Source organism: Octopus bimaculoides, chromosome 4 (assembly GCF_046866305.1).
Source record: "Octopus bimaculoides isolate indiv1 chromosome 4, ASM4686630v1, whole genome shotgun sequence".
In the NCBI taxonomy this organism is placed as follows: Eukaryota; Metazoa; Mollusca; class Cephalopoda; order Octopoda; family Octopodidae; genus Octopus; species Octopus bimaculoides.
In genome coordinates, this window is record NC_142931.1 from 29,461,430 (window position 1) to 29,486,502 (window position 25,073).

Below are 25,073 nucleotides of genomic sequence, written 5' to 3' on the forward strand. Positions count from 1 at the left end.
ATTATTATTATTATTGTTATTTCTTTACTTTCCATAAAACGTAATTGATTTTTAAAAAATTTATTCTTTAATTTCTATTCTGGATCCTCTCATTTTCAAATGTTTGGAATTTATTATGTAAAATTTATTATCTGAAGTTTATAATTCTTCCTATTATTTCATTTTTTTTTCTTTTCAAATATGAATTTAAATATTTCAAAAACAATAATTGAATTGAAAGGAATAACTTAAATTTCATAATGAATGCTTTCTTTTCCTTTTGTGATTTTATAAACTACATGATCTTGATAAAATTACACAGTGTTCTGTTTGTAAATCCTGTTCATTCAAATTTAGAGCTACTATTACAGTAATTGTTACAAATTTTAACATTTCAAAATGGTTATCATACTATCAACTGTAAACCTTTCAAAGTTCACACTTGCAGAACTTGAAGGTTATTAATAGAAATTAATTCTGAGTTAGTGAATCTTAACATGCTAAATGGACAAGAAGATAATCTCAGAAAGTACTATTTGCACTAAGTAAAAATTCAACAAACTGTTTAATACAAGGAGTAAAAACTGAACTTTTCTATGGTATAGTATGAAATGTAGACTAAGAATTAAAAAAAAAAACATCATGAATCCTGTTCTTTAGGTAGAAAATGTTTTAATCTCTAGCATGTAACAGCAGAGTGTAATAAATTGTCACTTTAAAAGTGGCTTCAAATATATATACATATACACATATATATATATATATATATATATATATATATATATATATATATATATATAATGAAGTTTATTTCCTATCTAAAATCACTTGGCAGATTGAGAGACAAGTTTGAATAATGTTGCTACTTCTTTTTATGTCTAAAATTCAATCCACACAAATGCTTTCCAGACAGAAATGAAGTATTATTTCCAACCATCCAAAAGACAATTATTTTCCCAGTTTGACATAAAATATTTCCTAAATTCTATTAAAATCATTGAATTTCACTGCTCTTTTCTAGCCATCTGTTTTGATCAGTCTCACACCTAGACATATGCATGTTTAACTCAAAGTGAACTGACCAAAAGTTTTTATCACCAGAATACCACCATTGTTGGTTTTCTGTTATTTATTACTTGAAATATTTTTATCATGCTACTGAAGACACCTGCTTAATTGTTCATTAACATAGGACAATCTAGTTCAAAGTACAACATTAGATCCACATCTCTCTTGCTTAACGCAATCTTGTTTTCTTAGCACCACAATAAATAGAATGTCTTTTACTTACCCCAAAAGTTTGGTATGAACACTAAAAGGACATAAGCAAGTAAGATCTTATTCTAGAAACTAATACATAATCCAGTCAACTATTCAGATACTTCATAATACTCCAACATGGACAGAAAGTTATGTCACTCTCTGCTATCACACCATTTTAATATCTATAAAATCTCTTTTCTATAGATCCTATCTGAAGTAAAAGTAATTATCTGATTTAACTTTGTTTAAGTAGTTTGGTGTTCTATTTGTGCTAGCAATCTTGTAGACAGAGAAAGAAATGATTGCTATAAAACATTACTCATATTTACGAATGTTTTGTGCCATAAAATCAAAACTCATTTTATTTTCCTTTTATCACTGTAAACTCCAGTCAAACAAAACTATGTAACATGGTAACATATTTAAATACTTTGGGAGCAACACACAACAGGAAAGTGCTATTTATTGTCTGTTTTCACCAGCTGATCAGAATATACCATTTGTCTTATTCAACACAAGAAAAAGATATGGTGAATATAGACAACATTCATAACCATTCTCTTATGACATTAAACTATGTAAATTTTATAATATGCAATAACAGGAGCATATCAAATTTGTATGTAGATGCTTCTTTGTAACCAAGCACAAGTGAGTTCATAAATGTATTTATGCATATATGCCTGCATGTTTATGCAGATGTATATATGCATATATTTGTCTCCTTGTGCATATGTATTTTACCATAAGCTTGCATGAGCAATATGTATGTCTATATGCTTAAGTACTTCTGCACTTATTTACATGAATGTGCACACATAAATGTCCACATATTCAATATGCATGTTTGTACATTGATGAGTTCATGTCCAAGTGTGTGTATGTCTTCACTTACTTTTGATTCCTTTCAGTTGTGTTCTTCTTATCCTAATACTAGGCTTTCAGAGTGTACCTGTTCAGTTAAGGCATGAGAAAAACTAATGAGGTGAGATTTGGTTGCTGAATTTACAAGCCTGTAAAATATTCTCTTGTTAGCGTGGATTTTGAAGTTATTGCTACGCAGTCTCTAATCTCTAGCAACATAGCAGTATGTAAGGAGCTAGAAAGGATGATTTTACAACTTATCTCAGAAGCATAAAGCAAACTCATTCATAGCAAAATTAATAATTAAAAATATAACTAAAAAATTACTCATTAATTATTAATGGAATTGGGTTACATATGCTGCAAGAATTATATTGATAGATGAAAATATAAATCTAATCTTATTTTGCTCAATTTAAATGATTAACCCCCACCCTCTATAAAGCAGATACAAAGATTTGGAAAAAGTAGTATTTAAATTGCAATTTTGTGAAAGGAAAATATCCTTAATATCATCTGAATAGTTATTTTCTTCATATTTGTATGGTATGACATTTTCAAAACAGTGTTACACCTTCTTTTAAAATATAAGTTATCAAAACCAAGTCCCCTTCTCTTTTAAGTGCTGATCTAAACAATACTCAAATTTGCTTTTATAGTATAACGAGTTACTCTTATATTTTAGCAAGTGATGAAATAGATAATACTACAGTAGCAATTTAGTTAAGGAAATAAGGGCAGCATCCATGAACTTTCATACTGCCTCTGAAACTGTTTTGGCCTGAAAATTTGTAACAGGATGGAATCTGCTAATGGTACCCAACGCTCAGATGGTGATGTTAAACCAGTTGACAGATTCAGTCTCACACAAAAGAGCAACCAACAGGATTCCATACTTTTCCCGTCTATCTAATTTCAGTTCCAAGACTTGGGTCAAACTGTGCAATGGTAAAAGATATTTACACAAGGTGCCATGTAGTGGTATCAAACCCAGAATTATGTGAGTGCAGAAGGAAATTTTTATCTACATGGACATAACTCATCTACATTACAAAATGGTACCAAATTAAATAGTGCCTGAGAATTTCTTTAGAAATTAAGAATACCGCTGTTAGTTCAACCAACCTATAATTAAGAAAGGCAAATCAATTATGCAAAGACAGTGAATGAAACAAAAGCTACATAAGCAAAAAGAAATGTAAAGTAACACGAAATACAAGGGCTAACCTAACTTTCAATCCTGTCCAACAAGAAAATTTCTTTAAGAGAGTTGAGAATGGAAGTACAAAATACCTTGTCTCCTCACTATACCTTGTTGCTACTTACCATTAAATTAGTTCTGATCAGAGCTATGATAAAAATGTAACAGCCATGACTATCTCATCACATTTTCATGCATAAAAATATATCTATGTCAACATCACATAATGTGCCCTACCTTTATCAAGATAGTAGGGTATAGTCTAAAGGGAATTCGCTGGCTTTTTCTAGCATGTTGAGTAACCATGTAGCAGCTTCCATATCTTCATTCTCATATAAATTAATGCCCACACTGGATTCTCCAAAAGTAAGTGAGAACTTTACAGAAGATTCTAAAATATAACTTTACTGCTTTACCCAACAAGATATCCTTGCATGTCTTACTATTAGTTTATAGATATCAAAATGTACCTTTGGATCATAGGGCGATATGTCATGCCTGAGGAAACCTATTGAGTCAAGAACATCAACATCAAAATTGAAGCACACCACAATCAAATGGAAATTGTAGCTGTGACTGATGCCAGCATCTGTGTTGGTGGCACGTAAAAAGCACCATCCAAACATGGTCGATTCCAGCCCCCTTGCCCCAACTGGCTCCTGTGCCAGTGGCATGTAAAAAGCACCATCCAAACATGGCTGATGCCAGCACTGCCTTGACTGGCTCCCATGCCGATGGCATGTAAAAGCACCATCCAAACGTGGCCGATGCCAGCCACCTCTGGCTCCTGTGCTGGTGGCACGTAAAAGCACCATCCAAACGTGGTTGATGCCTGGCCCCTGTGCCGGTGGCATGTAAAAAGCACCCACTACACTCTCGGAGTGGTTGGCGTTAAGAAAGGCATCCAGCTGTAAAAGCACTGCCAAATCAGATTGGAGCTTGGTACAGCCTCCTGGCTTCCCAGACCCCCAGTCGAACCGTCCAACCCATGCCAGCATGGAAAACGGTCAATAAACAAAGATGAGGATATCATTTTCAATAATATCTATACAATAGTTTCGGATCTTTTTTAAAACGGGGGCCACATTTTTCATTAACGAAACACTTTGAAACTTGGAACACTGGTAGAATGTGTCATATAAAACATCTTTTTCTCTTAGTCTCCTTTAAAAAAAAAGAAATCCCTAAGTTATTCCATGTTAAAGTTGTCGTATTTCTGTAATTTCAACCAATCACTGACGTCCATTCAGCCGATATACATTAAGTGCCGACTACATAAACAAACGATTCTGAAACAATTCTATCGGTGATAGGGTGAGGGTTAGGGTAAAACAGCAAATTTAAAAAGAAAAAAGCAAAATGAAGCTATGGAAATTAAATACGCTTTACACCGCTTAATCAGCCAAAGGAGTAAATATAAACAACTGAATACTTGTCAGTGATTGGTTGAAATTATCGAAATAAGACAATTTTTTACATGAAATAAATTTGAATACAAAAATATTTTTCTGTTCTATAACACAAAATAGATAAGTATACGAAGTTTGAAAGTCTTTTGGTACCAAAAACATTACGTAAAACATTAATGAAAAATGTGGCCCCCGTTTTAAAAAAGATCCATAGCTTCTACCTTACAAAGATAAATGAATGATCTTAACATACTGTTTTCTAACAAAATATATTAAACTTTTAAACATAATATTTCAAATAATTAAATAACTGAAAACCTCTATGCCAAAGGCCAAAATAATGGTAAGAACTAAGACACTTAGTAAATTTTAACTAAAAACATTGCCCGAAACTGTTTTCTCAATAATGCTATCTTATATTTTTAATGTCTTCAGTAGATGATAAAACAATATTATAGCCACAATTTGTGATGAGCCACAATTCATGGATATTAACATCCTCAATGATGACCAAAATTTTTCAGTTCTCTAATCAAAAGCTTCTAAACACCATTAAATATAAAATCAAGTAGCTTTGTTTCATGCAAAAATACGCATTATGTTTGAACGAAATGCTACTGTAAAATGACCAATATGGCCTCAGAAATCAATACTTAAACAAAATCAAATGTAAAACAAAAATTACACTACATGATGGTTCAAGTTTTTCCTTCACTAAAATCCATGTGTAATTAAATCTGGTTATATATTTTCTAACTTAATAATCTGATTTTTTTTTCTCCAAAAACAAAGAGCACAAAGTAGGTTTTTGTATTTGTTTTGAAAAATGATTAGATATATATTCAAACTTCTAATAATGATCACATTGATAAACATAGCAATAGAAAGAAAAGTCTTATGAGAGACATTAAGTAGAGATTTAGTTAACTAAATGTCACATTATATCAGGATCTAAGGAATGTTTGTCAAAAGAACAAATAATAATTCCATTTTTTTCATGAAAGAGGACAACATTTTCAAATAAACAACTATGTTTACAACCATTTCATTTCACTCTTAACATTTCAGAAATCTATTACTCACTCATCACCATACAAAAGCCGTTAATACTGTGTGTGTGTGTGTGTGTGTGTGTGCGTGTGTGTGCATGCGCATGTGTGTGTGTGTGAATACACTCATGTTGTTTTTGCATATTAACATTATTGCTATTATCATCAATAGATAAAATAAGCATAATGTCATTTGATATTTCAAATAACAGCAAAATAGGTAACAGATAATACATGAAATGTTGAGGATAAGAAATAAAAAAAATAAAAAATCAGTCATTATACTGCTTACACAATTTTTTTCTTTTATTTGTTATACTATTTGTTGTTACAAGCAAAAATTAGGTAAAAAAAATACAATGATTAAGGAAATACTTCTCCCACATCTCCAAAGGAAATTTCAAAAATATGCAAACAAGTAGAAACATAAAAAATTATTTTGCCAATTAATATCTCAATATAATCCAAATATAAACTTGACATTTCCATACAGTGTTTTCAGAGCTAATTATTGGTAAACAAGAAATGCATATATGTGTGTGTGTGTGTGTGTGTGCGTGTGTGTGTGTGTGTAGATATATAAAACCAAAATATTTACCCAAATAGTAGTTTGTATTACAGGCACATATGTTACAGTATTCCTACAAGCTGGCTATCAAGTTATTAGTTAAAGCAACAGTTTCATAGTCTTTGTTTGCATAGACTTAAATTATTCTCATTCAAAAATATGTTAGTTATCTCTGTTTAAACTGCTTAAAGTAGTTAATTTCAAAGAAATGTGTGTCTTGCATGGATATTTACTTCAAATGCAAGCAAGAAGGAAATGGAACCAGATAACAGAAGTAAAAAGAAAATGATTGAAGAATGTAACTAACAAATATATTACTACACACACACACACACAAAGTGAACAAGTCAAAGTAGCACTTGACATATTTGGTTGGAGTTATATTCAATAAGTTTGACCCAGCTGCACATTCCACAAGATCTCATAGGTACAAAACTTTTTCTTAACATCAGATGTTTGAAGACAGAATATCTGATGAGATGCAAGTGTCCTACCCATGAAACCTTAAGAGATATGGATACGAGTCAATTTATAAAGTATACATATAAACATACACATTCATATAAATACAGATATAAATATAAACATACACATTCATATAAATACAGATATAAATATAAACATACAGAAATATATAAGACATATATATATATATATATATATATATATATATATATATATATATATATATATACTACACTCTCAGAGTGTAACTACACTCTTAGAGTGGTTGGCGTTAGGAAGGGCATCCAGCTGTAGAAACTCTGCCAAATCAGATTGGAGCCTGGTGTAGCCATCCGGTTTCACCACTCCTCAGTCAAATCGTCCAACCCATGCTAGCATGGAAAGCGGACGTTAAACGATGATGATGATGATGATGATGATGACATCACACAATCACACACACACATATAATCACTTACTATGGACCCTCAGATTTTTCTAGGTATTATGGCTAAAATATGCAATGTGATACACCGTTTTGTAGTACCAGTATATTCTATAAACTGAGAAAGATGCAGTCATTGTTTCATCTTTCAGATGCATGCACAAATAGATAATTTTGCATAGGTGGAATGATTAGATGAGGTCTTCATGGTCATTTTAAGACCAAAACCAGCTTCATAACTTCATTCCTTGTTGAGATATTGCATTCTGAATGTTGCAGAGCTTTGACTGTTTTTCTCAGTTTTTAAGTTGTGGCGCTTACGACAATCTGTTACTAAATGCCTGAAATGAGGGTTTAACATTTCAAATTATGCCTTTTATCAAAGAGAAGAAAAAGTAATTAGAGACACGAGAAAAGGATTAGTTACTATACCAACATATCTTCCTATAATTTCAGGTTTAGCATAAAAATGAAGTTGGCAGGGACTGATAGGACTGGAAGCAAGGACAGTCAGGATCATAGTGAGAGTAAGAGGAGAGAAGAGAGAGAGAAGCAAGAAAGGAAAGAATAAGTGAGGAGAGAGAAATGAAAGCAAGAAAGATATTATAAACATAAATTATTGGAACTGCAAAACATGAAAATTCTTCACATAAATAGCAGTACATCCAGTAAAAAATAAATCCAATTTTCCGCATTATGAAAGTAAACCAAGGCACCAAAATTTTAAATATAATGATAATGACAAGAAATTACACAGAGCCCTTCTTGCATTCAAAACAGTAATAATAACCTCTTCTAAGACAACATTAAGACATTGGACTTCTGAAATGGTTTGAAATGAAACTTGAAGGACCAGCTAATAACATGTGAAAAGGGGAGGAATAGAGCAGTCATGTTTACAATAGCACAAATATAATAGATTTGTTCCTATATACATAGAGAGAGAGAGAGAGAGAGAGAGAGAGAGAGAGAGAGTGAGTGAGTGAGTGAGTGAGTGAGTGAGTGAGTGAGTGAGTGAGTGAGTGAGTGTGTGTGTGTGCGTGTGCGTGTGCGTGTGCGTGCGCGTGCGTGTGTGTGTGTGTGTGTGAATATATATAAAATACAATCTGATATATTGTTACATCTTTACAAAAGGAAGTATTAAAAATTAGCCCTGAATTATTATATCATTCTTTGAGACATAACTTCTGTAATTTTGGTCACAATTAGCAAAATAGCCAACAGTGAAAATGATTACTATAGATGAAAAGGAAAATTTGATTCTATTATCAAGATAAACTTGAGAAAATAATTAGAAGATTGTAGTAGCGGATATTCACATATATGCTTTCAATTTTCTGACATTTGCATTATTTTGTTTAGAGAGTGTAGCTAAGATATCTTAAGCAACAGAACCTAAAACTCTTGTATATAATGCATCTAATTTTACTATTCTAGGTTGCTATAAATTTCTTAGCACTTGCAGATAAACACCTGTACTCAACTAGAACCACTTTATTTTAAATATTTTAATTTTCTTCTGATGAAATAATTTCCTTTCCAGGTCATTCATACAACATTGAGATACTTGTCAAATTTGTTTGAAAAAAATTCCCATGTCAGAATTTGGCTTCAAAGAAATTTAGTCTTTAAACCAACACATAGTAGCTTAAAAATTACAAGTTCAATCCGTGTAAGATTTAAACATTTAGATATTTTCCATACATGGGAAAAAATGTTATTGTATAATATTAGAAGACAACTTTAAAACTATTTATTGGCAGATCTATCAGCTAGTATCACAAGAATTTAATACTGTAAAGTAATGCACATTTCTTTATTTGCTGCAATATAATCAGCTTCAACATAAGTTCGAGACACACTTGATGATAAATGAGTTAGCACAATCTAAGATATCCAGTAGTTCAACATTAAACTTGCCAACAAAAGAATTCTTCTAACAAAATTGTTCTATTTACTTCAGCATTATAGTATGAGGTGGTTAATTTTTCAAATTTGAACAGTTCCAGCATACCAGCTACAGCTTAAAACACTTCCTAACTATACTCAAATAAGAAATGTGAGTTGCTTTAGCTTCTACTTACTAAAATAAAATGAATAAAAATACTAGTTTCAAATTTCAGCACAAGGCCATCAGTTTTGTGGGATAAGTGCTCAACTGGTACTTATTTTATCAACCCCGAACAATGAAAGCTGTGGTATGACGTCAGTGACTGGGGAGCTGACCAGAAGGGCGAGTTGACCGGAAGAGGAAGAAGGGCAGATGGAGCCTCGATCAGGATTCATGCCCTTTTCGAACGGGGTCGTGGTCAGGAGGACATGCTAAGTGATGGTCTAGGTTTGGGAAAAGCAGCTGCTATTCCTAGTGTTCTTCGGGTCGGGGCAAGCTTTGAGGATCGGATACCAAAAGACAGACTCGCAGTCGACGAAAGGAAAACCAAGTTAAGGCGATTACATCTACTCGCACGCATACACCACAAAAGCAAAGCCAACTTTGGCAGAATTTGAACTTGGAATGTAAAGACAGGTGACATACCACTAAGCATTTTGTCCAACATGCTAACTCTTCTGCCAGCTCACTGCCTTAATGAATATAAATATTAAAAAATGAAATAAGCCCAACTTAATGCCAAGTTTAGAATAGAGATTAACTCAAACCTTTTGAATTAATGATTTAGTATGCTAATCTCTTTACCAGAAATATGAGAAAACAGCTGGTAACTATTTCACTGTCACAGTGCAAATAGAGTGTGAATAGTTGCAAGCATAGCTTTATGGTTAAGAAGTTCGCAACCACATGGTTTCAAGCTTAATCCCACTATGTGGTACCTTAGACAAATGACTTCTATTATAGGCCATCACATGGGGGGGGGGGGCAATGTTAATTTGTTGGAGACAGGTGGGGATTGACAACAGAAAGGGCATTGCACCCCAGAAAACTGCCTCAACAAATCCCAGCCGAGCCACATAATCATGTGAAGAAAAAGAAGAAGAAGAAGAAGAAGTCAAGCTTACAATATATATAGATTTTTTATGATTTAAAAACAGGTTATCTGAAGAGATGAGGATAAAATACTGGATGAAATTATCATCACAAACTCACTGATTCACTTTGCAGCTGTAGAACCATTATATTAAACAATAAGACAAGAGAACAACATGCAGGTACAACCAACTAGCAACTTTATAGGATGATTTTTTTAAAATATTAACAATTTCTGGAAATTTGAAAGCCAGGCAGTAGAATTGTAGAATCATCAGAGTATCTGATAAAATGCTTTGCCATATTTGTTCTGGCACTTAACATCCTGAGTTTATATCCCTCTAAGATTAGCCTTCCCTTTCAACGTTCAGGGATCAATAAGTATCTGTGAAGTACTAGGGTTGATATAACTGTTACCTTCTTTCCAAATTTCAGGCCTTGTGCTTGTGTAAGAAATCAATATTTTTCAGTTCACCACAGATGATAATGATAGCTAAATATTTGTAATGTTTAGCTTCAGACATATTTTTTTCGTATTCTTTTTCAAGCATTGTTGGGTTCTGCATACCAGTTACTTAACTGAAAACGATATAGCTACGAAAAGAAATTAAAGGGATTTCGGTTTCATTTTATTCTTTAACTGAAAGGCTTGATGATGTCAATGTAGGCTTTTAAAATATAAAACTACAGTAAAAATAAATAACTTTAAATTAATACCAACCACATTTCTCTTTAATATGATCATCTGCATATATACATGTATGTTAACAGATAGAATCACACACAAACTTATTTTTATAAAAAGGTACAAGTGAACACACTATTGATTATTTGGGTACTGGTGCAATCTATTTACCAGTAGGAAAAAAAGAAAACGAATAAATAAAAAAGCTTTCTTAAAATATTTTGCAATAAATCTCAGTTCTCTTGGAGATTTCCTGAACATTAAATCAGAGTTCAATAACAGAAATTGGAATCGTATTTTTTATTTTTTTCCTTTTTCTTCCTTTCTTTTCCATTATCTGTTTCACTTTCATTGTATATAATATTTCTACATTTTCAAACAAGCCAAAAAGGATAACATTCTCCAATTTCCTTGGCAGCAACTTTTTTTTATATAAAACCCATTAAAAAGAATGAATAATGACAACTAATTGTTTTATGTGTATTTTCCAAAATTCAAGATGTAAAATACATAATATAATAAAGATTTACATTTGAGTATATATTCTTTTTTGCCACATTATACTGCATCAAAAGAAAATTTAAAAGAGAATGTTAATTCTTTATCACCAACTAGATTGTAAATAGATATTTAAACATATTTTAAAGTAAAAGAGATAGGGATGACATCAGTGCAACAGGAAATGATCAGGAGAATTGGATAATGAAGTCTAACAAGTAACGGTAAATGGAACTTGATGGAAGTCAAACTGCTCTTTAGACATAAGCCTGGTATATTGAAAGCAATATGACAAAGTATTTGGAGATGGTGCTAATACATATCTGAGAAACTACTGAAAGTTTCGAGTTTATCTGGCTTTTTAGTTACTGGATCCTGCACATCTCTACTGTTGCTATCACTGTAACTTCCATGCATACCACAAGGATTCTAATATTTCAAAATTTACACAAAATACCTCTAGAAAGAAACTGATAGAATGTACAGCCTAGTGCTCAGCAAATTCATGTTAAGTTGGATCATTCATCAGCTTTCATATAACCACATGATTATTAGAAGAAACATATTATTATATACTAGAAGAATTTTAAAAAGGCAGAGCTGGCAGATGATTTGTTGACAGAAAATCATTGGTTGTTGCTCAGCTGAACTGGAAACAACTGTAACCCACTGCACAGTGAAGATTATAAATAATTACGATGACACACAATAGATGTCCATCAGTTTCTGTCTACCAAATTTGCTCACGAAGCATTAGTTAGCCTGAGGCAATAATAGTAGACACTTGCCCAAGATGATGTGCAGTGGGACTGAACCTGAAGCCACATAATTGTGAAACTAAATACTTAACTACATCGTCAAAGTAATTGAAACTGAAAATCAAAACTAAATTGTTGGTTTTACTAACCAAAGATTTTATGTTACATGGAGTTTATAAATGGATCTGCAGCTGGTCTACTGTAATTAATTATAATGAAAATAATGTCATTGCATATAAATCTATTGTACATTTACTGTCAAAACTTGTAGGTCTCATGCATTGATGTGAACATACAAGACTAATCTTACTTAATAAACTGACAGCCTATCAACAATAACCGAATTGAAAATAAAAACAAATAATTGTTAAAATCTACTCAAAATAACGAAAACATATAGAAAGTATTGAATATAAACGATCATTGATTATGAAAATAAAGTGAGTTCTGTCATTCATTATTCTCAAAACTTTGTAAAAAAAAAATTAATTATTCACATAATATAGCTTACAGTATTAAAAAAAAAAGATGCTTAAATATTTTGAATGGAGTAGGTGTATTGTGGAATCACGTTTTGAATTATTGATATGAAGAGCTTCTAACCAAAGAACAAAATGGCAAAATCTAAGAACTTATTTGAAAACAAAAATGAAATCAATAGTAATAAGAATCACGTTCACAATACACACCACTTAGATATATCAATCATCATAAATTGATGCTTATAATAACACTAACAGTATTACAAATACTTATTACCATTGCAGCATAACCCTTAACAGGTGCTCAGTTCAAGTTATTTTCCTTCTGACAAAGATATCAGATATTTTGTGTATTTTTAACTTCTTATGTAACATAGTTTCAAATAACAGCACTTTCGACATTCTTCCAAGGAATCTGGGGCTCTTAGCTTCCTTTTGCCGAAGTTGCAATGATAATTTGTAATAAAAATGAATAAGGAATAACCCGTTTCACTCGTTCATGTCTTCGTTGCATTGTCTGTCTGCATGTTCAGCATCCTTGTCTCCTCTTAGTATTTTTTCATATTTTTTATAACATAGAAAACAGGAGAGTGAGGTCATGCCAATACAGTCGTCAATATAACGACCATATAGTTTGGGAGTGGGACCAGTGAAACTTGAGAATATTTGGGCCTCAGCGTAGCTAACAAACAGGTTTGCATAGTTGGGGCCCATTCTCGTTCCCATGGCCACTCTCGAGATATGCTGGTAAAAATCATATATATATATATATATATATATATATATATATATATATATATATACATATACATATACACCTATATATATATATATGTGTATATCATCATCATCGTTTAACGTCCGCTTTCCATGCTAGCATGGGTTGGACGATTTGACTGAGGACTGGTGAAACCGGATGGCAACACCAGGCTCCAGTCTGATTTGGCAGAGTTTCTACAGCTGGATGCCCTTCCTAACGCCAACCACTCAGAGAGTGTAGTGGGTGCTTTTACGTGTCACCCGCACGAAAACGGCCACGCTCGAAATGGTGTCTTTTATGTGCCACCCGCACAAGCCAGTCCAGGGGCACTGGCAACGATCTCGCTCGAAAATCCTACAGGAGCCAGTCAGGCGGTACTGGCAACGGCCACGCTCAAAATGGTGCATCTCATGTGCCACCCGCACAAGAACCAGTCCAGGGGCACTGGCAACGATCTTACTTGGCTTGCCGGGTCTTCTCACGCACAGCACATTTCCAAAGGTCTCGGTCCGTAGTCATCGCCTCGGTGAGGCCCAATGTACGAAGGTCTTGCCTCACCACCTCAGCCCAGGTCTTCCTGGGCCTACCTCTTCCACGGGTTCCCTCAACTGTTAGGGTGTGGCACTTTTTCACGCAGCTATCCTCCTCCATTCTCACCACATGTCCATACCAGCGCAATCGTCTCTCTTGCACGCCACAACTGATGCTTCTAATGTTCAGCTTTTCTCTCAAGATACTTACACTCTGACGGGTATTCACATTGACATTACACATCCAACGGAGCATACTGGCTTCATTCCTTGCGAGCTTACGTATGTCCTCAGCAGTTACAGCCCATGTTTCACTGCCATGTAGCATGGTTGTTCGTACGCATGCGTCATACAGTCTGCCTTTTACTCTGAGTGAGAGTCCCTTTGTCGCCAGCAGGGGTAAGAGCTCTCTAAACTTTGCCCAGGCTATTCTTATTCTAGCAGCTACACTTTCAGCGCACCCACCCCCACTACTAACTTGGTCGCCCAGATAGCGGAAGCTATCGACTACCTCTAGTTTTTCACCCTGGAATGAGATAGAAGTTGTTTCCTGTTTGTTTGCAGTCTTTATTGCACCTGAACATCTGCCACAAACAAAAACTAACTTGCTAGTTAACCTGCCTTTGATGTTGCTGCACCTCTTATGTGTCCATAGCTTGCACCGGGTACATCTTATAGAGTTACTACCTACTCCTTTTCTACATACTGAGCAGGGCCATCTACCTGAAGGGGTTTGTGTTTTATCTACCTTCCTACTTATTAGGATTTTGGTTTTAGCTAGGTTGACTCTAAGGCCCTTCAATTCTAGACCTTGCTTCCACACCTGAAACTTCTCCTCTAGTTCTATATATATATATATATATATATACATACATACATATATACATATAAATATATAAATATACATACATATATATACACATACACGTGTGTATATATATATATAAAAGACAGTTGCTCCCATAAGTACCAAAATAAAATTTGGGATTTATGGAGGGTCAAATTTGGGAACAAAAACAGGACAGTGAAGACATACAAGGAAACTAAACAAAAACAAATATGGACGACATGACTATTCTGTGGACAGAAGTATTTTTAACTTCTATTTTTAGCGATGTAGGTGCTTATGTAGTGTCCTCACGTATATGTATGTGTGTGTATATATATAAGTACATAGCTTATATTGTATGTTTATATTTTATCAATTTGGCTGATAATTCTCTTGCCACTTCTGATGCTAATTTTAATATTACTATCCCTTATATTTATTTATAAATAATTTCACGCATTTCGTTTGTTTAAATAGTGTTTGGTCACTTCAAACGAAATTTTGCAGGCACGGTGGGGGAAAATTTTAGTAGTTAGCTGGTAGACTTTGGCTGATGAGAAACCAGCACCTATTTGGTATTAATACTTGCACTGAACTAGTAGAAGTAAGACATTTTTAATGTTCACTGGAACTTTTTCCTATCATGCTTGTAGTTCATTTGTGACTATTCTGTGGTACAGAAATATTTTTGACTTCTATTTTTAGCAATGTAGGTGCTCATGTAGTACCCTTGTGTCTGTTTGTGTTTGTGTGTGTGTATATATGTATATATATATATGTGTACATATCTTATATTGTATATGTTTTATTAATTTGCCTGTACTACTGATAATTCGCTCGCCACTCGTGATGATATTTTAATAATACCATCCCTTCTTATATATATATGTATATGTGTGTATGTATGTGTGTGTGTATGTATGTGTGTATGTATGTATGTATGTATGTATGTATGCATGCATAACAGCAATAATGTTAATTTCTTTTAAAACAAATTCACTGTAAATTAAGTTCTCTCAGGTAGTTATTACAAAACAAAAACAAATACAAAATTTTGACATTTTTCCTAAAGATAATGGATATTTGTTTATTATATAATAAATTTGTTGACAATTTGGTACTTACTACATCGACTAACTTTTTCAAAGCTTATATCATTTTTAGTTCTTTTTATTTTGTCAACTAGCATCACATTTACACACTTTATAACTTTCAACAAAAGATTTAATGGATATTGGTGAGAAGAAAAAAAAAAGGTTATCAGAAAAGCAAATGGTTACAGTGACAGGCTATGATTATTTTATGTTTTTTTATGTTGCAGTATTTGTTTATTTATTATTTATAATGATTCCATTCAGTAAAACTAACTTCTGTCTCACATTTCTAAAAAGGTATTTATTTTTATTACCAATTAAAAAAAATCTAATAAATAAAATTTTGAAAAGAAAATGCTTTATATCAATGTATTTATTGGCTTCTCTGTTGGCAACTCTTCAGTTTTGTAAATATATGTCTACACAGTGTGAGGGAGAAGTCATAAAAAGTTGGTAATAATAATATGCTTGAGATAATTTTAGAGAGGGAAAATAACAACCTGAACAATAATAATACTAATAATTTCCTGACAAAAGAAGACATGACAGGAAAGTAACATCCGTTACAATGGAAGGTTCCAGTACCACTTATATGAAAAATTTTTTTTTATCAAATCTAAAATAGAATAAATAGCAGTAGTGATAACAACAGGAAGAAAAATAGCAATAATAATGATAATAAAAACAGCAATATACATTAATGAACTTAAAAGCTAAAAAGAAAAAAGAAAGAATGCATGCTGACTTTAATGTCAAAAATTAATTAATGGATTTTTTTAAAAATTCCTCACCTACTAATTTTGAGGAAATTTCATTGTGAAAAATAAATGATAATTGCATTAATATTCCGTACATTTTTGTAAATGAAAGAAATGTAATTTTCCTGATGAGATATTGACGAATTGTTTAATAATGTTTAGTACTGAGTAAATGCAAATGTTCTGTTAACATGCTTTCACATGTCTGGAACATCAGGCTGAAGTTGATAGATCATTCCATTCTACAAGTGTTAAATTATATCAGTATGAGTTATATACATCAGCCAAAGCCATGCTAGCATAGAAAAACAGACGTTAAATAAATAAAAATATGCATTGTGTATATATGTGTATGTGTGTGTGAAGGCGCATGGCTCAGTGATTAGAGCATCAGGCTTACAATCATGAGGTAGTGAGTTCAATTCCCAGACTGGGCTATGTGTGAAACAGATAGTAGACTTGCAAATTGCATAGCAGTCTGCTTTAGAACTGGTACCATGCAAAAAAGCAAACATAGAGAAGTGGAGCACAGTATAGTCCTCATACCCATAAAATTCCTTCAAATCATGTCTTCATGGAAAATGGAATTTCAAAGATGATGATGATACATACTTGTGTGTGTGTGTGCTTGGATGGATGGCTGGATGAGTAGACATATAGACATTTCATACTGCTCCAGGCTTCTCAGCCGTAATTAAGCAGTAGCTGGTTGTTGGTGCAGCCCTCTCTCCCTATGGCTCTCACATTCTGGATATTCCATTGGAACTGCCTTGAAATTACATAGGCATCTAAGGCAGTTAGCAATGACACATGCTATCCTGAGTGCATACATATATGTGTATATGTGTGTGTGTAACTCTCTCTCTCTCTCTCTCTCTCTCTCTCTCTCTCTCTCTCTCTCTCTCTCTCTCTCTCTCTCTCTCTCTCTCTCTCTCTCTCTCTCTCTCTCTCTCTCTCTCTCTATATATATATATATATATATATATATATATATATATATATATATATAAATATATATATATATGCACATACAAAGACATATATAAAAGTATATAATATTTATGAAGCATATTCACATCAAAGCATTTACAGCAGGCAGGACGTTTAGCTGTAAAACAATGCCTCAATACATTCATCTAACCCATACTAGTATGGAAAATGGACATAAAAACAAAGGGATGAATACATATAAACATATGCATATATGTACAACACACATACACATATTCATGTGTGCATGTATATATGCCTGTGTATATGCATATATGTATATACATATGTTTAAGATCTTTTATATATATATATATATATTCAAGTATATATGCATATTATAAACTTCTAATGTGAATAATAATGAGGAACAGTAAAATAATTCAACTAAAATGTGATGTAAATCTAAATCACTACAAAGTCTTCTTGTAGTTGTTAACTAAGGATTGTGAATATATTATATTTAATGCTTTTGGGAAACAGTAGTAGAACAATACTAATGCTGATTTCTTAATTATGCATGAAGCTGTTCTTGAGAGGCAAGTAGTATACTTAAGTGAAATATTATCACCAACTTGAACTGATAATAATAATATCAATAATAATAGTCATTTACTTCGCATGTGTCATCACACGGAAACTGTCAATTTTCTGCAACTGTGTTTTAATTTCAATTACTAATTAAACTAAAATGACTGATAACAATCTAGTGACAAAAATGTCCACTAACTTAATTACCAAATATCAATGACATTTGAGTTTTAAATTCTGCATTATTTTTAATATTCTTGTATTATATATTTATTACTGTTCTTTCTTCGGTTTCATTTTACTATTTTATTTTCTCTTTAGACCATTAAGACATTCAAATGTAGCTTTTATTCTATGATTTTCTGTGAAAATTTCATTAAGATTCTTGTGAATCTGAAACGCTACACTTTTGAACTTTTTTCATTTTTTTTTTTTCTTTTATATATATTTTTTCCTTTTTATAAAATCTATCTTTAGAACTAACTGTATGAAACTCTTCTGAAATGAAGAATGTAAAGAATGTAATTAATGAGAGGATGTGTATTGTTAAATTTAAGTTCCTTGGTTTCTAGTGTGTACAATGAGAAATAAAAGATTAAAAGATAGGATATTGGCTTTCTCTTTGTTTTAAATAGCACTCACTGTAAGTATATCCATCACATTAGAATATTACATACTTCTATTTCCGTTTTTCCTTTCTTTACTATCTATCAAAGATACCTCATTCCAAATATGTACTATAATAGTTCTCCTTGTCTTGAATTAGTATAAGTCCCACTTTTTAAAAGAGTACAAAATTTATATTGAAAAGTAATATAAAATAGCTGATGCTAAGAAAGTTACTGTAATCTTTACTGCAGCTCTGCTGCAGGAAATGTTAAGACATTCATTATGTGAACATTTTAAAAAGCTTTGCTGTATACCTACACTATCCTGATGAGTAAATTTTTTCAAAGAAAATATATTCAAAACATGATGGAATGAAAACTGGACTTTGTAACAAGGATACTGATAAAGACAACATTGATACTGATAAAAATGGCACTGACTTTTCCTGCCATTGCCTCATTGCCATTCTCAGCATCAAACTCCAGAACAATATCTATGGTATGCATCATTTTAAATATACTTAACATGGACTTTTACAATGTCCACTCAGTCAGTTACTCATGTTTTCACATGTATGAAAATCAATAAGAATGCTGAATGTTATTGCTCAATCCACATTAATATTTCAGTTGTTTCATAGTTATATATAAATATATCTACCTTATGTACAGATATGTCAGTGGTATAAATCCCAGAAGCCAAGATGTTAAATAACTTCAGACCACCTGCCCTAGTATGATATTTTACTTATCTGAGAATTTTTGAATTTAGTGGTGAAATTTTCTCAGGAGATTGTCAATTATATATTTTTGAATGGCACAATCACTGACCTTTCAAATGTACTAAGATGGATTTCTAATCATGATGGGTTTATGCAAGAATATAAGACTTTAACCCTTTAGCATTCAAACTGACCATATCCAACCATAATATTCTGCCTCTTTTATATTCAAATTGGCCAGATCTAATATTTCACACAATCTATACTGTCACAATAAAAATTAAAACAATTGCATCATTGAAATCTTGAAAGCACTAGATAATGCACGATTAATTCAAGACAATGTGAATAAATAAGCATTACATTTGACAGAGTAACCTGAATGCTAAAGGGTTCAAGATATTGTCCAAAAATTTAAGTAAAGATTTATTCAAGTGACAATTTGGTGGTTGTAAAAATAATTTTTTAATATCCTAAACCTTTTCAGCTTATAAATTTTGAATGAATATAGACAAAACTATAACTTTTATACAAAAGCTTATATTTGAAATATAAAACACATTAAACCCCATGATTTAAATGTAGACCTATTTCTCAGAAGTACAAGAGAAGTTTATTGCCAAATTTGTTAAAATTATTGTCTACACTCAAAATTAAGTAACAATCTATAATAATAAATGCAAAATTGTGTCTGTCCATCTGGGACCCCTGTATCTTGGTCTACATTTGCTCTACATAGACATATTGTACTTTTTTGGAATCAAGATGATCTTGGGATTGAAGATCTGCCCTTCATTTGGTTCTTGAACCTCCAGCATTGGAATCAGGTTGAGCTGAGTATTTGCTATATGCTAGCAGTAGAAAATTCAAATTTTAAAAGTGACTCTATAAATTGAACTATATCACTAATAAGCAATTTGGCAACTTGCATTTTTGAGTTTGAATCATATCAATGTCAACAAAGCCTTTTATCCTCCCACTTCCATTCATTTTGCACAAAAATGACTGATGGAAAAGTTAAACTCTGAACCTGACAGTATCAAGTAAGCTAATACTGATCAAAATCTACTTAACTCATTAATGCCCAATATTTTTTTTTTATTATTTTATTATCAAAAAACAGTACTTTATACATTATGTAATACAAAATATATAAAAAGAAAATAACACCAGAAGCTTTGATCCTAAGTAAAGTCACAAAGTACTTTTTAATTTTTTGGATACTCCAAAAATTAAAATTGTGCAGAAAAAGTATAATTAATTTTACAAAAACGTTATTTCACACATAATAGCAAATCATACAGCTTTCATTGAACAGAGGCAATGATTTCTGAACAAAAACAACTTTTTCATAACTTACAAAAGATAATTTGTCTCTAACTTGAAAATAAACTTCATTAAGAGTGAATTATTTTTTGCCGATCATATACGGCCATATCATGTTGAATGTACCGGTTCTCACCCAATAACCGAAGTTAAGCAACATTGAGCCTAGATAGTACTTAGATGGGTGACTGCATGAAAAACCTAGGTGCTGTAAGCATCTCACACTTTTATAGGTGGAGATGTGGCTGTGCGGAAAGAAGATTGTTTCCTAACCACATTAGTTCATGGGAAAGTGTTTTCTTCTATAGCTTCAAGCCAAACAAAGTATTGTGAGTGGATTTGATAAACGAAAATTGAAAGAAGCCAACTGAATGTGCGTGTGTGTGTGAGAGACTTTGTGCCTGCATTTGTCCCTCACCCCAACCACTTGACAACTGGTGCTGGTGTGTTTACATCCCCTTAACGTAGCAGCTCAGCAAAAGAGACCAATAGGATAAGTGATAGGCTTTTAAGTAATAAGCTCTGGATTTAATAAATTTGACTAAAAATTCTTCAAGTTGGTACCCTTGTGTTGTCGCAGTCTAATATATCTGTATGGCAGCATTATAAAAGGCTTCCCCTGAATAACACAACTCAGTTACTTAAATATAGTTTAACATAAAATAAACAAATGGTACGACATACAGGGAAAGCAAGCTAAACTTACACAAAGAATAAAATTCAGTTAAGTTCCTGACATTCATTAATGTTTCTAAATCTATTCGTTTAAAATTAGAACAATTAGTGCAGGAATTTTAGGAAAAAGAAATTAAAGTCTTTTTATTTTTAATACCTTAGTTCTCAATCAATCCATAAATAATATCCAATATCATTTGTAAAAGATCAGGTGTCAAAGTTGTAGATTAATAGCAGAAAGTTGAAACTAAGAAGGAATTCTAAAGCAACACAAGATATAATCAAGTATTCAGTCCATTGATCAACATCTTAGCATTTCTAAATGAACATAATAAATTCAATCATGTAGCAAGAAACAGCATCTAATAATCCAATGATTATATGTTAATACTTTTGTACTGGAAAATGACCTGGTCTACACATAGTAATGAATACAAGAGCAAGCTAATTTTTCATATCTAGTACAGAATAAAATGAAATGATTAGAAACAAGTACACAGATCAAGGATACAATATCAGCAGATGTATAGAAACAATCCAAGTGCCAAACCTATGCAGCATGGATTTTCATATTCAAAGTTTTCAAAGCCTATTAGTGAATTTGTTTTAAATTTTATATAGAGTGAATATGAAATTAACATCTTTATTACTTGAGAGGGTAGATAAAGTAAACTCATTCATGTTAAAAATAATTTAAAACACATATAACACTGCAAAATATAGCTTATAAGTTATTAACAAGTCACTGACAGCTTAAAAATTAATTCTGCTGATAATTCACTCATAGACAGCTACTTTTAACTGATTTTCCAGTTTCTTACACCTCCAAAGAAATAACACAAAAATCTATTATAATAATTAAGATGCCATAGCAGAATACTAGTGATGCACTCTTAAGCAAAATGATTTATTATTTTGTGGTTGGACATTAAAAAAACAGAAACAAGTTAGGTAGGCCACATTTCAGAATATAAGATTAGTTAGCATGTTTGATAGGACCCACTCACCTTCTTTTTCAATTAATATTGTTTGTTTTGCTGGAGGACAATAAAATATTTATGAATAACAAAACATTTTTACTTCATTCTGAAACTATATTAACTATTTTGAATTTATGTTACATTACTTTCTTCCTACATTGTAATGAAATATTAGGAAGCTACTTTTAATAAAGTGTATTGTAATCATATAAACTCCATCATAAATTTCGTTCTTCTGTTTAAATGTGACAATATGATAAGAAATACTTTCTCAGAAAATTGTTTCATTATTTTTATATCCACTTCACACAATATGATTATGAGTTACTAAACTTGAATAATAAAAACTGAACAAAAAATTATATCTTTTTAAATTCTTTTTTATCTGAAAGCTCTTGTATGTTTGATAATAAAGCATTGTTCATAATTATATTTGATCAAGCTTTGACAAGTGTGAGGTAAAAAGCTATTATAGCAATTGAATGAATTATCAAGCTGTCTTCAAATACAAATAAACTTTGCAACACATTGAAAACTCTTCCACTTGTGTGTATGAGTATGTATGTGTGTGTGTATATATATTATATTATATATATATATATATATATATATATATATATATATGCATTATGCTGCAATTTCTCTTTTGGCATGGTCTCTATGAATGGATGTTAATCTTAATGCCAACCACTTTACAGTCTGCATTAAATGCTATTTTCATGGCACCAACACTAGTGAGGTTGCCATGCAGCTTGCAAGACTAAGATTCCCTTCAACTAAGTGGAGATTTTGGTAGAGAGGGAAGCAACTCTATGGTAAGAGAAGAAGCGAAAGGAGAACAGCTTTCTTGCAAGGGAGACCAACTGAGCAGTTGTCTATATATATATATATATATACATATAAATTTGACATGCGCGATTCTTTCTTGTCTTGGGATCCACAGCCAAAAGGCTGGGTGGAATTGCGCAAAAAATTACACAGATATGTAGAATGATCCAGTGGTGATGTTGGGCTTTGTATTTTTTCATAGCTCCCATGGTTACAAAGATAATCATAATAATAGTCTTGTGTTTATGAATGAGAAAGGAAGGGGTGAAGATTGTACACTGAAAAAATAAATCAAACAGCATTTCAACTCTTGTGTGAATATGTGCGTGTATGTAAGGGGGGGGGGTGAATGTGTGTGTGTGCACATGCGCAATGGAAGTGGGATGGTTCATCTTTGTTCGCTTAGTATTTGGGTTTATTTTTTGATTTGGTTGAATCTTGGTTGGTTTTTGTTTTTCATTGGTCAGTTATTTTTAGCATTTTGACAGAAAAAAGTCATTCTAAAGTTGTTTTTTTGCCTAATTCTATACATAAATATTTTACATACATTTACATTGATATATATTTATATGCACATACATACACATACTTATATATACACATGTGTATGTGTACGTATATATACATACATACATCATACACACATCACACACATAAATACACACACAAATACATAAGTGTGTGTGTGTGGGGTGGGGTATATACACACGATGTGCTTCTTCATTTATTATCTACTAATTTCACTCACAAGGTATTGGTCAACCTGCTGCTATAGTATAGGTCAAAACTGTATTACAGAAAGTCATACTAAAGTGATGGCACAAATTATGGCTACAGAGCTGCATTCGCTGCTGTAGTAAGAGAACACAATAAAGAAAAAAACTTCTGAAGAAGAATAACAGCAATAATGAAAACAATAATATTTCTAAGGAAGGATTAATAAACACCAATCCTTACCTACTGAACAAAATAGAGAGTAGATACAAATGTTATACTACAGCCATAAATAATCTCATATATAAGAAGATTTAAAGACTTAAGGAAGAAACTATTGTCTAAGGGGCCTGCTCTTTACAAGTATGTAATAAAACAATGTGCAAAAGGTCACACAGAAAGGAAGAAAGGTTATAAAGACACATAATGTATGGTTATGTGAATACATTGAAATTAAGGAATTGAAATAGAGCAAGGTGACTAATAAATATGTCAGAATGCAACACTCAAGCATGAATAACAAAATCAGATATGGTACTATATTAGTATTCAGATAATATTAAGAAAGGAGGCAAATATCACACAGTTATCAAACTACTGAAATATACATTGTTATATATATACAGCTTACTCAGGTTATGAATTTTCTTTTTTTAATGAAATAATACATGGACTCATTGAAGCTCAGACATCTGGCAACTGGCTTGGTAGACACCCACAAGATTATCCACCATCTTTCCAACAACCTTGGGCACCTTTTTGAATTCCATACGTCAAACTCTCATGGACATGATCACAAAATCAAAAATACAATACAGCACCCACGACTTTCGGAAACATATTTTCATGCTCAGAATTGTTGAAGCATGGAATAAACTACCTGAATCAGTCTTTAGCTGTCAAGACATTACATCCTTCAAAACTCTCATGCTTCCTGAAATCCACCAATAGTATAGGCTTTTTTTTCTTAGTTGTAGCGCACCTGAGCACTATATACAACTATTTCTTTCATATAAGTGAAATTAATATATCTATATTAGTAATAAGTTATAGCTTTAATGTTGGAGATCCAGATTACCTTTTGGTATTAATACTGATTC

The 25,073-nt window shown here is 32.1% G+C and overlaps 1 protein-coding gene and 1 pseudogene across 7 annotated transcripts in view; one reads left to right on the forward strand and one right to left on the reverse strand.

The window, feature by feature from the left end:
• Positions 1–25,073, reverse strand: part of LOC106882996 (opioid-binding protein/cell adhesion molecule) — a 794,708-nt gene that overhangs the window by 645,566 nt on the left and 124,069 nt on the right. The window lies entirely within an intron of this gene.
• LOC128247742 (5S ribosomal RNA) lies at positions 20,875–20,993 on the forward strand (annotated as a pseudogene).